Here is a 12,880-nt window from a genome sequence, read left to right on the forward strand (position 1 = left end):
CTGAACTCTAAAGAGATTATTGCCAATCTTCCCTAGAAAAATAATATAGTTATTTTACCTCCAACATTTACAAAGTGAACTGTTGCCCACCTTTTTGTAAAGATAGCATTTGTTTGAGGTATCGTCATAACCCCCAAAGCCACATTTTACTTGAATTATTGTTCCAAATGGGGGTGGTGAAAAACCACGAATATCAGGAAATTTTCTTTCTTGTTAAGAAAGTAATGGGTAGTCATTTTGTAGTCACTTTAATAAAACAGAAACAGATTGATAAACTAAGTTGTACATTCTATGGCAAGTGGAAGAAAATATAATTTCAGGGAATGCAATGCATGAACCCTCAAGAGCAGGGATTCTGCTTTATTAATCTTTCCAGATTTTGAGCTTTCTTTGGCCACTCTTCCTCAGTCTCCTTGGGTTCTCCCACCACACCCACCTCCTCGTGTCAAGTAACTGTGCGCCCCCAGGTCCGAGCCTTGACGCTCTTCTCATTCCACATAATCTCCCTGGAGAGATTTATTCACTCATGTCTAGCCTCAGTTTCTGAATGCTTCATCTAAACTTCCCCCTTCATCTCAGACTTCTTTCTTTAGTTCCTGCCCCACATGTCCAACTCCTACTTAAGTGAAATCCCAATTTAGATGACAGACATTTCAAATGAACTGAACTCATCATGGATGCATTTCTCACACTCCCTAAAAAGAAAAAGACTTCTTTCCTTTTCTTGTCTTCCTGGATTTCGATAACAGAACACTTACCCCGTCACCTGGACATCACCCCTGGCTTCTCCCTCGTCTTCACTCCCTACAACACCAACACCTGCCGCTTGGACCCTCTGAGGGCCCCCTCCACCCTGTTCCCCACCCTCCCAACCACCACCACACTTATCTTATCATTTCTTGGTGGAATTACTACAAAATCTCCAGTTTGGTTTTTCTGCCTCTAGTTTTGGCTCCACCAATCCCTCATTCCCACGCTGCCAGCGATCCCTTTCAAATGGAGAACCGAATGCGTATCTGCCTCCCAGCTTCACTTCTTTCTATGCTCTTCTATTAAGTTGACTAACTTGACTGTTAGACAATCCCTGCAGATTTTGTTATTACCAGTTACCAATGAGGAAATTATAGCTCCTGACTTTCCAAAGTGGCATAGCTAGAAATTAATGCGATCACCCCTGACTAAAAGCTTGTCTTGTATTATTATTCTACTTAAATTATCAGGTAGATACTGAAAATCCACCATGAGCTAAAAGGAGTACTGGACTGAGTTCCTAAAACAGTTAATCAAGTCCTAAAATAGTTAATCTAATCAGAGGCACAGACCCATGCACATAAAACGGGAGAAAACTACAGGAGAGTAGAGTCCGGGGCTAGGTGCCAAACTGGGTAGTGTCCCCAGTAGGAGAGAGCAGTGCATTTTGTTGGCATTGACCGAATCCTGGAAGACTTTGCAGATGCGGGGGCAGCAGCATGGTCCTGCAGCCCAATTATACTAAGAACGAGTAAAACGTTGGAAGAGCATTCCTGGAGTCCAACAATTTGAGGGCAGACCATTACAGATCTGGAGGCCACAGAAGAAACGAGGCAAAAATGGACATTCGTTTTCTACCTTGACTGGACTCCTTGTAAATTTCAGAAAGTAGTGGTGAAAAAGAGAGAAAAAAGTACCCTCACTCCGGCAAAACAAAAAGCAAACAAAAATCCAGTAACAGAAACAAAAACTTCCTCTGACTTAGGATAGTAAGTCTAGGAAACACACAGTCATTTGTTTGTCTTTCTTCCTTTTTCTTTTTTAAATCATCCTACTTGCATTAAATAATGTTAACTTTCTACTGCAACTATTTTTATTTTGAATTCTGATGTGGCTAAGAGACTTAAGTAAGAAAAAGAAAGGCTAGGTCTGTCCCTTCACTGCTACCTTATTCCCTGGTCATAGTGGTTCGGTTTGCTACTCTAGTTAAGCACCAGCAAAGTAAATAATGTAATAATTCTACACAGTCTGATGAACTTAGAGACCTTTTTAAAAATCGGGACTTTATCATTTTTATCTAACCACCCGTAACTGCCTAAATATGCCAATGAAAAGAAAAAGAAAACACATGGTAGGAAATCCCCAAAAGGAGCAACTAATACCTTTGACGTTCATCTCAACCCCTACCCCATGAGCAACATTCTGTCCTCAGGATAGCTCCTCCAGTAAGAAAGCATATCCCTTTATCTCAAGTACTTTCTCGAACACTCTTCTCTGTCAACAGACAAGCACAAATACACGGTACCAGCTGCTAGGGAGAAAAAGAAACTGAATGTTGTCCTTAAACATGTTAGTACTTTCCCCCACTTCCACCCCTCAACCAGTCATTTCTTCCATAAACACACTATCCCCGAAAATCCAATGTTGCTTCCCTGTTGCCAGTTACCTATTACCTGAAGTATTTCAATGCGACTTCCTCAATGTCAAGTTTATTGCTACTGATAAAATCATTCTTCTACACTGCTAAGTTTAAAATACCAACATATACCTCCACTTTTCAACCTTAAAATCTGCATTCAACAACCAAATTCTTGAGTCCTTTTATCTTCAGCGTGGAGATTGGAGAGAGACAACATTGTTCCCTTGTCCTTTTTAAATACAAATGCTGAATCCTTTACTGTTGGAGAAAATAAAACCCTATTTCTTTTACGTGTTAATAAAGACCAGGTTTTAATCACTAACTTGTCACTTTGATTATGGTATCACTAATGAGCACCATTATGTTTCTTGGATGAAAAGACCAACTCCCGATTTTGCTAATGGTATGAAAACTTGAGTCTGAAAACACTGTTTACAGAAGTGCTGTTGATCTTAGATGCTGTTTGTCTAAAAATGTACCCCCTGCCCTAAGTTTCAGGAACAGGTAATTAAGGTGCCGTGAGGTGTTTACTTTCCAACCTGAATTTATTACTTCAGTATTTTAGCTTATGAGTTATGAGTTCAGTATATAGCACACTGCTTGTCAATATCCACACTTAAACCTTCTTGCTTTGGCAATTAATCTGAAAAGGCCCTATACAGTCCAGGAGGGGAAGCCCAGTTTGGTGGAATATAATAAATGTCCGTTTCCATCACAGAATATATGCTTCTCAGGTTCAATTAACCTTTGAACGATTCTCTTTCCACGAGGAAAGTAATTTTCCTTGGTGTCCTTGTCATCTATGGAGTGGAAATCTCTCTAGTGGCAAAGAATGAGTAATCGCTTACATGACCCAAAAAGGGCTCTTCTCATCATTTCCCTCAAGTGCTGTCTAGAGCAGCGGGAGGAACTGATGGAGGGGCCATAATCTCCAGACATGAGTACCAAATCAATCACGCACTTCCCACCCGTCTGCTCTTTTCCTCCTCAATCCTTTTCTTCTCTCTCCTCCATTTTTCTTTCCTCCTTAAGGCTCGTTTTTCTTAAGCTAGATCTCTCTCCCGGTGGTTTGCATTTTTACAACCCACCAGGCTCAATCTCTTGCGATCCTCAAAGCTTCCTTAAAGCATAACCGGCACGTATTTCAACAGCCAATTATTATGACGCTATTGTATGGGCTAATGTTACAGTTTAGCAGCCCTACAAAGTTTCGGTACAAAATATGTGGGCTGACTCCACGCTGAACCGAAAACGGGGAGGATGGAAATAAACAAAACACACACACACACACACACACACACACACACACACACTCCAACCGGAAAGATCCAACCCAGGCCCACTGCCTGAAATGTGATACTCGGGATGACAGTGCAATGTGGGGCAACGGAATTCTCCCGGGTTTCAGGATTCAGGAGACGCATTTGGCCCACTGCCGCCGCCGACAGAAGAGGCTTTCTTTTGCTTTATGAGCCTCCCATAAACGCCGCCCGAGTGACCACCCTCCCGGGGCCTGGCAGACGCCCTGGCTGCCGAGGGATCGCCCTGCTGGGAGGGCTGGGGTGCAACGGGTCGCGCCCGCCGCCGACACGCGGACTCCGGGAGGTAGTGGCGGGGAGGCGGCCTCGGCCGGGGCCGTTTCGGGGGCCGGGGCGGGGTCGTCCGCGGCCAACGGGCGGGCAGCGGGGGCGCGCCGAGCTCGGGCGACCGCAACAGGTGCGCCGCGGCCGTCCACCCGCCCCTCCCGCCGCCCGGCCGGCCTTTACCTGTAGCGGCGGCTCCCGAGTCCGGGGAGGGAGGCCCGGGCCCGGCCGCCCTTCCCCGCCCGGCAGGCCGAGCTCGCCGGACGCACGGACTGACGGACCGACGGACGCCTCGGGACGGCGACAGGGGGGCCCACAGGCCCTCGCCCCAAAGGCCCGGGCTCAGGCCCCGCCGGGGGCGCGAGGGCTGCCGGGGAGGACGCGACCGCCCGACCCGGCCTCAGGGACAGAGTCTTCAGCCGACGACCCGGCCACCACCCTCGTTCCCTGTCCCCGGCGACGCGCGGGCCTTCACGGTCGCCCGCGTTTCTTCGCGGCTTTTGGTCCCTCCCTCTCGCCGTCCTTCTGGCCCCTCCTCCTCGCCCTCCGGGTTGTCAAGGCAACCCGAGCGACGCCTGCCGCGGACGAGAGGCGTTAGGAGGGGCGGCGGCGGCGCCGGGGGCTCGGCCCTTGGGGGCCCGGGAGCAGCTGACCATGGAGCCCCAGAGTAAGGGGGCCGGGCCGGGCGGGCCGGACCTCCCGGGAGCAGGGTGGGCACCCCGCGCACGGTCCGCAGGCTGTAACGCTTCTGACGCGGAAACACGGTTCTCCCGCTCGCTCTTCTCTCTCCTGGAGCGGGGAGAGGGGCCTAAACCTGCCGGGTGAGTCCGGCTGGGTCCGAGCGCCGAGGGAGTCCGCGGGGAGCCGGAGGGACGCGAGAGCTCGGGATGTGTGCCCCGGAGGCGCCAGCGCCCCCGCCGTGTTCTTTCCTGAAATTACCCGCAGGCAAATCCGTGTGTTACTGTCGTCACTCTCGTCGTCGCTGTAGCTTGGCTCATTCATTGTCATGAGCCGTCCCGCTTCTAAAACGTCAGCCGTTGAGGAAGCTACGAGGCTGGGTCTTGAATTTATGAGCGAGACCCCGTCCAATCCCCACTCCACAGTCTGTGATTTAAAGGAGAAAACAACAACAACAAACCAAAAAACAAAACTGAGCTTTGTCCAGGCGCATTTGATTCATTGCTAGAGGCTGTAGGAGCTAAGACACTCCAAAAATATATCTATATCTATATCTATATAATTTTCCTGTTTCCCACATTGTTTGGCAAAACGTGGGCCATCTGGAGTTGAGAGAGCAAATATGCGCTCTAACTTAACTGGGTCCCCCGGCTCTCAAAGCTCTCTAGGCCTGTAGTGCCCTGTCCATGTTTTCCAATAACGTCTTATTGCTCCTTTTGTTCTCAAAATGATAAATGTTTTCTGTAAAGACTTGGAAGATCTTAAGCTGATGCAGTTTAACTCTCAAAACCAAGTCGGCTTTTCTTGGACTATTTGAGAAATGGATGTACTCAGATCAAATCCATTCTCTGGGGAAAATGCTGGCGTTTTAAAGGGTCGTTAGTTTTGGGCAAGAAGGCTTTAAAGGCTTTTTTCCTTCCTTTTAACTCATTTGCTGATGAAAACCTTACAAGTTGTGAGTTACAGTTGCTTGAGTTGAATGTATACACTACCCTGCTGTTTGCATTATAACTCTATGTATTACAGCCCTCTTAGCGCAGTGGGCGGCACGTCAGTCTCATAACTCTATGTATTCTACATCTTATCCAATTTGTTGAAAGAAACTATAACTTATAACAGTCTCCTGTCAAAGTGATGCCAGGCTGTGTGTGTTTTCTGTTAATGGAAGAAAGAGGTGAAATATCTCTTTCAGAAACAGCAACTTTATTCCTTCAGATTTGTTATTGTTTAAATGTGTTAAGTATAGATTTTGACTAATTCTGTGCTCACTGTCTTTATCCACTCACCCATTCATAGTATCTCTTGTGTTCCAGACACTGTTCTAGAGATGGGGGTGGCACAATGACTAGAATAGTGTTAGTTTGGGCCATCCCAGGAAAACCCTGCAGAGACTTGCCCAAGAACAACCCACACCTCTCTCAGGTCTGAGATTGGGAGGGAGGAGACAGAAGTCTTCCAGGAAGAAGTAGGAAGAGGCCTGCAGAATAACCTTGATTTCGGCTCAGTCATCATCTCAGGGTTCTGAGATCGAGCCCCAGGATGGGCTCTGCACTGGGTATGGAGTCTGCTTGAGATTTTCTCTCTCCCTCTGCTCCTCCCCTCCCTGCTCCCTCTTTAAAAAAAAAAAAAAAGTATAATGCATAGGAATTACATGTTTATATCCCATCGCATTGGGTTTTGAGGTGGAAAATTTTTGTTAACTAATTCATGCCTGGGGGACAACTGTACAGTTATTCGTCTCCACATAGTCTTAAATGCTTTTATCAATTTAATCTCAAGTGATCCAAACGATCACCAGTTATCTTGGGAAATTTTTTAAAAGATTTTATTTTGAAGAAATCTCTACGTCTAATGTGGGGCTTGAGCTCACAACCCCAAGATCAAGAGTCACATGGTCTACCAACTGAGCCAGCCAGGTGCCCCCGGAAATTCTTTCACAGTCTAATGAGCACCATTTTGGATAAATATTTACTAAATCATTCACTGTTAGTAAATATTTAGAGGATACCATTAAGTGATTTTTAAGGTCCCTTTTAACTTCAAAATTCATATCCAACCTTCGAAATTCAGATTTTACCTGAAACTGACGTTTTCATTCTCTCAAAAATATTGGCGAACACTATAGATATGATATTAACAAGAATTATAATTATCTATAACTACTGTTATCATTATATTATTAATGGTATATTGTGATACCAACATTTTCTAACACATTGTAAGCCTGGTGTTTACCTTTTGTTAGCGACGGGTTTCAAAGAACATTTTACAACTGTAGTTGAACATAGCATCAGTGAATTGATTGAAAGGAAGGATCCTTCTTAATTGCTTTAACGCTTAGACATATACCCAAGGAAAACACCAAGGAACCGCTAGAGTCAGTCTTATCCATTCTGTTTCCACACACTTAGGTTTCTATTACTTTTAGGAATGACCTTTATAAATGGAGTCATTAAAATCCAATAAACATAAACCTTCAGACCTCACAGCAGGCTCATACTCTGGCTATAGGCAGAGGAGAACAGGGCTACCACTATTTTACAGAATAATAATAAATCAATGAGCCAAGAAATGACTCCCCAGGGAAAGGGCAAATTAAGTAAGTTCACAACCTTGGGCTGTTCAGAGCGGTTTTGGCTTTAATTATTTTCTTCCTAAACTAACCATAGTATTGGAAAGATAACCCACATATGAAACAACATGGAAAATATACATCAAAAAAATTTGTTTGGTTTTTGTTTTTAGAAAATATTTAAGTTCAACAGTACCGTCTCTTCCATAATTTCTTAGTGAATGACAATGCCAAGGGGTAACTCTGGGGGCCTTTACCCTCTCTCTCATGATCTTTCCCTAGCTCACCAAATCGCCCTAAGCAAACACGCAATCTGGGTATAAAAACTGTGAATCAAATGCAACACCAAGGGAAGCCCCAGCTCCCACTAGAACCCTACTGCTGTGTATTCTCTCTATAAAAAATCTAGGTCTAGTTTAGACCAGGCAGTCATTGACTGCCCCCCTCCCCCCCCCAGCGTAGAAAGGAATACCAAATGGGGATCTAAGTTATTCCAATGACTCAGAGAGTGAGGCATTCGCTTAAAGGGCTGAAGCCTTTCTCCAAACCTGTTTTTCTACTGGTTTTCCCATCTTTGATAGGATTACACCATCTCCCCGGTTATTCCAGCTGGAAATCAGTCAGCCTTCCCTCCTCTCTTCCACTCCCTACCCCTTGTACCACCCCACCCACCAGCATGCCTGTGTATTCCACCTTCAAAATACTGTCATCACTGGGACTCCAAGCCACCATCTTGTTTAAGCCATGGTTGGAGGCTCTACTGATTTCTGCAGTTCCTGTCCCCTGCCGCATCTGTGTTCCACCTGGAAGCCAGAGTGACCTTTTCACAATAACATATTACATCATGTTCCTCCTCCGCCAAAGGCCCTTTGAGTTCTCATAATGGTCTAGTTGCCTCTTCAAACTTACCAGGTGTGTGATCTTAGATAATTACCCTTCAAATGATGGTCTTTTTAAAAAATATTTTATTTATTTATTTGAGACAGACTGACAGAGCACAAGCAGGGAGGAGGATCAGAGAGAGAGGGAGAGGCAGACTTCCCGCCAAACGGAGAGCCTGACATGGTGCTCGATTCCAGGACCCTGGGATCATGACCTGAGCTAAAGGCAGACGCTTAACCGATGGAGCCACCCAGACACCCCAAGTGTGTGGGTCTTTTAGTCCCATAAGCATATTAAGCTCCTTTAAGGACAGTGAGTCTTTGCGCCAGCTTTTTCCCTCCTGTTCGGACAGATCTGACTCAATATCCTCTGGTCTTAGTTTAAAGGTCCCCCGCCATTGAGTCCTACACTTAGACCCTAAAGTAGGTTGTGCCCTCCTTCCTTACGTCATTCGGACCTTTGCATTTTTCTCTTCCTAGCAGTGATGATAATTCGCACTTCCTTTGTTAATTAAAAAAAAAAAATCTATTTTTGCCACCACATGGTAGCGTTGTGGAAAAGGGCCCTGTCTGCCCTTCTGGCCCTAGAGCCTGACGATGGGAGGGACGTAAGCTCCAAACAAGCATTTACTGAATGGATGGCACTGCCTCATCTCATGTTATTTCCTTGAGAATGGGGCATCCTTAAAATCAGAAGCCATTTTGCTCTACAACAGGAAGGGCTGCATACAGCCCAAATCTCAAGTACCTCTTGTGGAGCGTACTTCAGGTCAAGTTCATTGAACTCAGGTGCTTACACCTGTTAGCTGGATTACAAACATGGCATTGCTTTTTAGTAGGCTTAATGAGATGTTTTAAGAATCTCATTTTATCTGAAAAAATTAAGGAGGGCCACCTGGGTGGCTCAGTTGGTTAAGCATCTGCCTTTGGCTCAGGTCATGATCCCGTGGTCCTGGGATCGTGTCCTGCATGGCTCCCTGCACAGTGGGGAGCTTGCCTCTCCCTCTACTCCTCCCCCCTACTTGTGATCTCTCTCCCTCTTTCTCTCTCTCTCTACCTCTGATAAATAAATAAAATCTTTTTAAAAAAATGAGTAGGCAAATAATCTTATTTTTGAGACCAAAGGCTCACTAGATCATAGCTCCAACAAAATCTTTGCACTACCGTGGAATACTCAGCTTTAGTAACCCGATAGACCGGTAGGAATTTAAGAGTAATTATGTAAGCCCAGGGATGTTTTAAAAATATCTGCAGTTTTTTTTTCTCAAGTAGTCTTAGCCCCTAAAGAATATTAATTCTAATAATTAGGTTATAATTGAAATAGTATCATTAAGAAATAAATGCTTGTATAAATCAAGTTCAAATCTTTAAAAAAAATTTTCAAAGCAACATCGTTTAAATAGATAGTTTCAAACCCCCATCAAAATACTAATATTTATTGCACTCCTGACCTCCGGATGCTCCGCCAGCCCCAGAGAGGGGCAAAACGCCTGGACGGTTGCAGCTGTGTCTCACCAGAAGCTCACATTCACCTCAGCGTTATTCCTAGACCAAGTCCATTCCTGGTAACTTGGATTTTACCTCTGGACGGGAAAAGGAAGCACTGTTAAGACATGCCTCCCTGGGAGGACCTGCCCAACCACCCCAGGAGCTGAGCTAGCCAATCAGATGGAAGGAAGGGTTTGTGCACACCGGCAGCATCCAAGAATGCCTGAGTGACTCAGTAAGGTCAGAAGGTGGTGTGAACACCTTAACAAGTCAACAACTCACAATGCAAGAAATGTTCTTGCATTTCTGTGCTCACAGGGCTGGCTGGCAAGCCAGGTGCCAAAGATGCTCCAGCCTGTGTTCTGGGGGCATTTTTCTCCTGCGAGGCAGAAGGAAGGGAGGAGGCATTCCTTTCTCTTAGACCCCAGGTGCCAGTTCCTTCAGCTGTGTCCTTCTTCCTTCCAGGCTGTCAAGGACCCTTCTCTAGCCTCATCTTCTCGGGAGTGTCCTCTCATCCTCTGGCTCTCCTGCCTCCATGAGTCGGTCCAGAATGCACTCACCGCCTATCTACCTGTCTATCTATGAAAATAAATCTTTGGACATCACTGTCTCTTAGAAACTTTGCCTTTTTACCATCCTCCAACCCAAATTAGAGTTACTGTCTGCGTTTAATTAATACATGTATTATTCTAACAAGCTGTAATCAATATGTATTCATCCATTCAACTCTCCCATTAAAAGTTAACTTGAAATGGATTAAGAGTTTAAACATAAGATCTGAAATTTTAAAACCCCTGGAAGAAAAACGGGGTGAAAGCTCCTTGACATTTGTCTTGGCCAAGGTTTCTTAGATGTGATGCTAAAAACACAAGTAACAAAAGCAAAATCAACAAGTGGGACTACCTCAAACTAAAAAGCTTCTGTACGCTGAAAGAAACAACAAAATAAAAAGGCAAACTACAGATGAGAGAAAATATTTACAAATCATCTATCTGATAAGGGGTTAATATCCAAACTATGCAAGGAACGCATACTACTCAACAGCAATAATAAAAGTAACAATCACCATCACCATCACCATCATCACCATCTAATTAAAAATAGGCAGAGGACCTGAACAGACAGTTCCCCAAAAAGCCACTGATAGACCTTGCTTTTCGAAAGTTTACATTTACCCCCACTTGGCTTTTATGACAGACCTATATTAGTACCCGTTTTTTTCTAATCAAAAATAGAATTGGGGAACCCGGGTGGCTCTAACTCTTGGTTTCGGCTCAAGTCACGATCTCAGGGTCTTGAAATCATGCCCTGCATTCGGCTCCGTGCTCAGCGGGGAATCTGCTCGTCCCTCTGCTCGTCCCTCTGTTCCTCCCTCCGCAACCTCTCATTCTCTCTGTCTCAAATGAATAAAATAAACCCTTAAAAAATATATATATATAGCGTTCTCAGTGGTTTTGCAGCGAGCCCTTACAGCGGCAGCGCGCACCCCATGCAGGGAGAGTGGCGCCGCCCAGTGCCTAACCCGGGAACTACAGTCCGCATCTCCACATCCAGCCACCAGAGCCCTGAGCAGTCTGCGAGCATCGGTGCCTCATCTTGATTTATTTGGGGCATCTGTTAGCAAGGTGTGTCCTTGGGGACCAGAAAAGCCTAAGAGAGGTTATTTTTTGGACCCGAGAATGCTAAAAAAAAAAGTTTTCCATTTAAATTAATGGCAACTGCAGCCATTAATTTGCCAATTTTTGTGGAAAAACACCAGTTCAGTTTGTGATAGTTTTCACAGGAATGTTCTATTCCAGATAGCTGGGGAAAGCTGTGTATGAGTGGCCAAAATGTACACAAAAAGATGCTCAATATCACTAATCATCAGAGACATGCAGACCAAAACTACAATGAGCTAACACGTCAGACCTGTTAGCATGGTTATAACCAAAAAAAGAGATAACAAGAATTGGCAAGCATGTGGAGGGGGAATCCTGGTGCACTGTCAGCGGGAATGTAAACATTAGCACAGCTGCTATAGAGACCAGTATGGAGGGTCTCCAAAAACTGAAAAATAAAACTACCATATGATCCACCAATCTCACTTCGGGGTATATATCTGAAGGAAATGAAATCAGGATCTTGAAGAGATATCTGCCCTCCCCCATTGCAGCATTTTTCACAATAGCCAAGATAGATAGAGATATCTATGTATAGATATATCTATATCTATCTATCTGTCTGTCTATAATATACCTATATAGATACACAATGGAAAGCCACAAGAAAGAAGGAAATCTTCCCTTTGTGGCAATATGGATGTATGCGTAAGGACATTTTGCTAAGCAAAATAAGCCAAAGAGAGAAAGAGAAACACTGAGTGGTTATGATCTCTCTTATATGTGCCAACGGAACAAGTGGAACTTAGAGAAACAATAAGTGGAATTCCAGGCAGCTGCCAGGGGCTGGGAATTGAGGGAAATGGGGAAACGCCAGAGAGTGCAAATTTTGAGTTACAAGATGAGTGAGTTCTGGGAATCTAATGTACATGGTGACTAAAGTTAGCAATTCTGTATTTGAAAGTCACTAACAGAATAGATCTTAAATGTTCTTACCATATGCATAAAAAATTAATTATGTGAACTCATAGAGGTGTTAACCAACCTATTGTAATCATTTTCTAATACATAAGTGTATCAAATCATCAGGTTGGACACCTTAAATCTACACAATGTTCTGTGTCAATGTATCTCAGTAAAGCTAGGGGTGGGAGTGGGAAGCCAGGAGCTCCTCGTTGTTTTCTTTCCCGAAGCTCTCTAGAGCACTTGGAAGAAAACAACTAACCCTATTACACTACTCACTTTTTTAAAAAATATTTTATTTATTTATTTGACAGACAGAGATCACAAGTAGGCAGAGGGGCAGACAGAGAGAAAGGGGGAAGCAGGCTCCCCGCTGAGCAGAGAGCCCGATGCGGGGCTCGATTCCAGGACCCCAAGATCAAGACCCGAGCCAAAGGCAGAGCTCCAACCAACTGAGCCATGCAGGCGCCTCTACAACTACTCACTTTTACTAAAGAGCTCTAAGACAGCAGCAAGACAGCAGCAGGTGGTTATTCCTTGCCTTGTGTAGGATTTGGTGATTGGGATCTAGTTTATGTTTTAAGTAAGTTTTTGCCACTGTAAGCAATGGACTAGCAGTGTCCCCTTTACCACTGGGGGTCAGTAATGCTTTCAATCAGACTGGAGAAACAATTCCAGATAACTCAGTACCAATTCAGAAAACTCATCCTAAAGTTTCTGTTCTT

At 44.7% G+C, this 12,880-nt stretch overlaps 1 protein-coding gene across 1 annotated transcript in view; it reads left to right on the forward strand.

Moving 5' to 3' along the window:
• Positions 1-4,682: 4,682 nt before the first annotated feature.
• Positions 4,683-12,880, forward strand: part of LOC111145323 (fibronectin type III and ankyrin repeat domains 1) — a 99,359-nt gene continuing 91,161 nt past the window's right edge. Inside the window, exon 1 of the mRNA XM_022500160.1 lies at positions 4,683-4,793. The gene's annotated coding sequence lies outside the window, so the exon portion shown is untranslated. The remainder of the gene's footprint in view (positions 4,794-12,880) is intronic.

Source organism: Enhydra lutris, unplaced genomic scaffold (genome assembly GCF_002288905.1).
Source record: "Enhydra lutris kenyoni isolate GAN:26980312 unplaced genomic scaffold, ASM228890v2 scaffoldscaffold12, whole genome shotgun sequence".
Lineage (NCBI taxonomy): Eukaryota > Metazoa > Chordata > Mammalia > Carnivora > Mustelidae > Enhydra > Enhydra lutris.